Source organism: Arachis stenosperma, chromosome 1 (assembly GCF_014773155.1).
Source record: "Arachis stenosperma cultivar V10309 chromosome 1, arast.V10309.gnm1.PFL2, whole genome shotgun sequence".
Taxonomy (NCBI): Eukaryota; Viridiplantae; Streptophyta; class Magnoliopsida; order Fabales; family Fabaceae; genus Arachis; species Arachis stenosperma.
This window is the reverse complement of record NC_080377.1, coordinates 99,362,194-99,366,770: the sequence shown is the minus strand read 5'-3', so window position 1 is coordinate 99,366,770 and position 4,577 is coordinate 99,362,194. Positions and strand designations below refer to the sequence as shown.

Below are 4,577 nucleotides of genomic sequence, written 5' to 3'. Positions count from 1 at the left end.
ATGGAAAAGGAGAACTGTTATTGAGGATCTGAAAAATCATCAAAGTGATTCTTGAAGCAAGAAAAAGCAGTGAAAAAAAAATATTTTCAAAAAAAAAAAAATAAAGTTGTGAACCAAGGCCAAAAGAGTGTGCTTAAGAACCCTGGACACCTCTAATTGGGGACTCTAGCAAAGCTGAGTCACAATCTAAAAAGGTTCACCCAATTATGTGTCTGTGGCATGTATGTATCCGGTGGTAATACTGGAAGACAGAGTGCTTTGGGCCACAGCCAAGACTCATACACTAGCTATGTTCAAGAATCATTATACTTAACTAGGAGAATCAATAACACTATCTGAGTTCTGAGTTCTTATAGATGCCAATCATTCTGAACTTCAAAGGATAGAGTGAGATGCCAAAACTGTTCGGAGGCAAAAAGCTACTAGTCCCGCTCATCTAATTGGAACTATGTTTCTTTGATATTTTGGAGTCTATAGTATATTCTCTTCTTTTTATCCTATTTTGATTTTGAGTTGCTTGGGGACAAGCAACAATTTAAGTTTGGTGTTGTGATGAGCGGATAATTTGTACCCTTTTTGGCATTGTTTTTAGTATGTTTTTAGTATGATCTAGTTAGTTTTTAGTATATTTTTATTAGTTTTTAGTTAAAATTCACTTTTCTGGACTTTACTATGAGTTTGTGTGTTTTTCTGTGATTTCAGGTATTTTCTGGCTGAAATTGAGGGTCCTGAGCAAAAATCTGATGCAGAGACTGAAAAGGACTGCAGATGCTGTTGGATTCTGACCTCCCTGCACTCGAAGTGGATTTTCTGGAGCTACAGAAGCCCAATTGGCGCGCTCTCAACGGCATTGGAAAGTAGACATCCTGGGCTTTCCAGCAATATATAATAGTCTATACTTTGCCCAAGATTTGATGGCCCAAACCGGCGTGGCAAATCAGCCTCAGAAATTCCAGCGTTTAACGCTGGAACTGGCATGAAACTTGGAGTTAAACGCCCAAACTGGCATGAAAGCTGGCGTTTAACTCCAGAAAAGGTCTCTACACTTGAAAGCTTCAATGCTCAGCCCAAGCACACACCAAGTGGGCCCGGAAGTGGATTTTTCTATCATTTACTCATTTCTGTAAACCTTAGGCTACTAGTTTACTATTAATAGGATCTTTTGACATTGTATCTGTACCTCATGACACTTTACACGTTTCTTTGTGTACCTTCCACAGTATGAGTCTCTAAACCCCATGGTTGGGGGTGAGGAGCTCTGCTGTGTCTTGATGGATTAATGCAATTACTACTGTTTCTTATTCAATCATGCTTGCTTCCATTCTAAATATCACTTGTTCTTAACCCGGATGAATGTGATGATCCGTGACACTCATCATATTCTCAACTATGAACGTGTGCCTGACAACCACCTCCGTTCTACCTTAGATTGAGTAGATATCTCTTGGATTCCTTAATCAGAATCTTCGTGGTATAAGCTAGAACTGATGGCGGCATTCAAGAGAATCCGGAAGGTCTAAACCTTGTCTGTGGTATTCTGAGTAGGATTCAATGATTGAATGACTGTGACGTGCTTCAAACTCCTAGCAGGCGGGGCGTTAGTGACAGACGCAAAAGAATCACTGGATTCTATTCCGGCCTGACCGAGAACCGACAGCTGATTAGCCATATGCTGTGACAGAGCATAGGAACATTTTCACTGAGAGGATGGGAGGTAGCCACTGACAACGGTGAAACCCTACATACAGCTTGCCATGGAAGGAGCCTTGCGTGTTTGATGAAGAAGACAGTAGGAAAGCAGAGATTCAGAAGATGGAGCATCTCCAAAACCTCAACCTATTCTCCATTACTGCAAAACAAGTAACCATTTCATGTTCTTTTGCTTTTTACAATCAATCCTGATAATTTCTGATATCCTGACTAAGATTTACAAGATAACCATAGCTTGCTTCAAGCCGACAATCTCCGTGGGATCGACCCTTGCTCACGCAAGGTATTACTTGGACGACCCAGTGCACTTGCTGGTTAGTTGTGAGGGATGTCCTTGGGCCTTAAACACCAAGGATTCTTCATTCACTTGAATGATCAACTCTCCTCTATCAACATCAATCACAGCCTTTGCTGTGGCTAGGAAGGGTCTGCCAAGGATGATTGATTCATCCATGCACTCCCCAGTCTCTAGGACTATGAAATCAGCAGGGATGTAATGGTCTTCAACTTTTACCAGAACATCCTCTACAAGTCCATAGGCTTGTTTTCTTGAGTTGTCTGCCATCTCTAATGAGATTCTTGCAGCTTGCACCTCAAAGATCCCTAATTTCTCCATTACAGAGAGGGGCATGAGGTTTACACTTGACCCTAAGTCACACAAGGCCTTCTTGAAGGTCATGGTGCCTATGGTACAAGGTATAGAAAACTTCCCAGGATCTTGCCTCTTTTGAGGCAGTTTCTGCCTAGACAAGTCATCCAGTTCTTTGGTGAGCAAAGGAGGTTCATCCTCCCAAGTCTCATTTCCAAATAACTTGTCATTCAGTTTCATGATTGCTCCAAGGTATTTAGCAACTTGCTCTTCAGTGACATACTCATCCTCTTCAGAGGAAGAATACTCATCAGAGCTCATGAATGGCAGAAGTAAGTCCAATGGAATCTCTATGGTCTCATTTTGAGCCTCAGATTCCCATTGTTCCTCATTGAGGAACTCAGAGGAGATTGGTACACGCCCACTGAGGTCTTCCTCAGTGGCGTCTTCCTCCTCTCTTTCCTCTCCATATTCGGCCATGTCTATGGCTTTGCACTCTCCTTTTGGATTTTCTTCTGTATTACTTGGGAGAGTGCTAGGAGGGAGTTCAGTAACTTTCTTGCTCAGCTGACCCACTTGTCCTTCCAAATTTCTGATGGAAGACATTGTTTCATTCATGAAACTTTGAGTGGTCTTTATTAGATCAGAGACCATTGTTGCTAAGTCAGAAGTATTCTGCTTAGAACTCTCTGTCTGTTGCTGAGAAGATGATGGAAAAGGCTTGCCATTGCTAAACCTGTTTCTTCCACCATTATTGTTATTGAAACCTTGTTGAGGTCTCTCTTGATTCTTCCATGAGAAATTGGGGTGATTTCGCCATGAAGAATTGTAGGTGTTTCCATAGGGTTCTCCTAGGTAATTCACCTCTTCCATTGAAGGGTTCTCAGGATCATATGCTTCTTCCTCAGATGAAGCATCCTTAGTACTGTTTGGTGCATTTTGCATTCCAGACAGACTTTGAGAAATCAAATTGACTTGTTGAGTCAATATCTTGTTCTGAGCCAAAATGGCGTTCAGAGTGTCAATCTCAAGAACTCCTTTCTTCTGATTAGTCCCATTGTTCACAGGATTCCTTTCAAAAGTGTACATGAATTGGTTATTTGCAACCATTTCAATCAATTCTTGAGCTTCTGCAGGCGTCTTCTTCAGATGAAGAGATCCTCCAGCAGAGCTATCCAAAGACATCTTGGATAGTTCAGAGAGACTATCATAGAAAATACCTATGATGCTCCATTCAGAAAGCATGTCTGAAGGACATCTTCTGATTAATTGTTTGTATCTTTCCCAAGCTTCATAGAGGGATTCTCCATCCTTCTGTCTGAAGGTTTGGACTTCCACTCTAAGCTTACTCCATCTTTGTGGTGGAAAGAACTTTGCCAAGAAGGCATTGACTAGCTTTTCCCAAGAGTCCAGGCTTTCTTTAGGTTGAGAATCCAACCATATTCTAGCTCTGTCTCTTACAGCAAAAGGGAATAGCATCAGTCTATAGACCTCAGGGTTAACCCCATTAGTCTTGACTGTGTCACAGATTTGCAAGAATTCAGCTAAGAACTGATGAGGATCTTCCATTGGAAGTCCATGGAACTTGCAATTCTGTTGCATTAGAGAAACTAATTGAGGCTTAAGCTCAAAATTGTTTGCTCCAATGGCAGGGATAGAGATGCTTCTCCCAAAGAAATCAGGAGTAGGTGCAGTAAAGTCACCCAGCACCTTCCTTGCATTGTTGGCATTGTTGTTGTTTTCGGCTGCCATGTGTTCTTCTTCCTTGAAGAATTCGGTCAGGTCCTCTAAAGAGAGTTGTGCTTTGGCTTCTCTTAGCTTTCTCTTCAGGGTCCTCTCAGGTTCCGGATCAGCTTCAACAAGAATGCCTTTGTCTCTGCTCCTGCTCATATGAAAGAGAAGAGAACAAGAAAATGTGGAATCCCCTATGTCAAAGTATAGAGATTCCTTGAAGTGTCAGAGGAAAAGAGAAATAGAAAGAAGAAGGAGAAGAAGAATTCGAACTTTATTAGTTAGAGTTCAAATTGTGCATTAAGAAGGAGTAGTACTCCATAAATAGAAGGATGTGGGAAGGAGGGAAGAGAATTTTCGAAAATTCAATTAAAAGATTTTGAAAACATTTTGAAAATTTGATTGATAATTTTCGAAAATTACATGTGAAAAAAGAAATCAAGTGATTTTTGAAAAAGATTTTGAAATTAGAAATCAAAAAGATTTGATTGAAAATTATTTTGAAAAAAGATGAGGTTAAAAAGATTTGATTGAAAAGTTATGGTTT

At 40.6% G+C, this 4,577-nt stretch overlaps 1 non-coding gene across 1 annotated transcript; it reads left to right on the top strand.

Moving 5' to 3' along the window:
* Window positions 1-3,538: 3,538 nt before the first annotated feature.
* LOC130951437 (small nucleolar RNA R71) lies at window positions 3,539-3,646 on the top strand. The gene has a single exon (XR_009073974.1). It is a non-coding gene; the product is annotated as a small nucleolar RNA R71 (small nucleolar RNA).
* The last annotated feature ends 931 nt before the right edge of the window (window positions 3,647-4,577 follow it).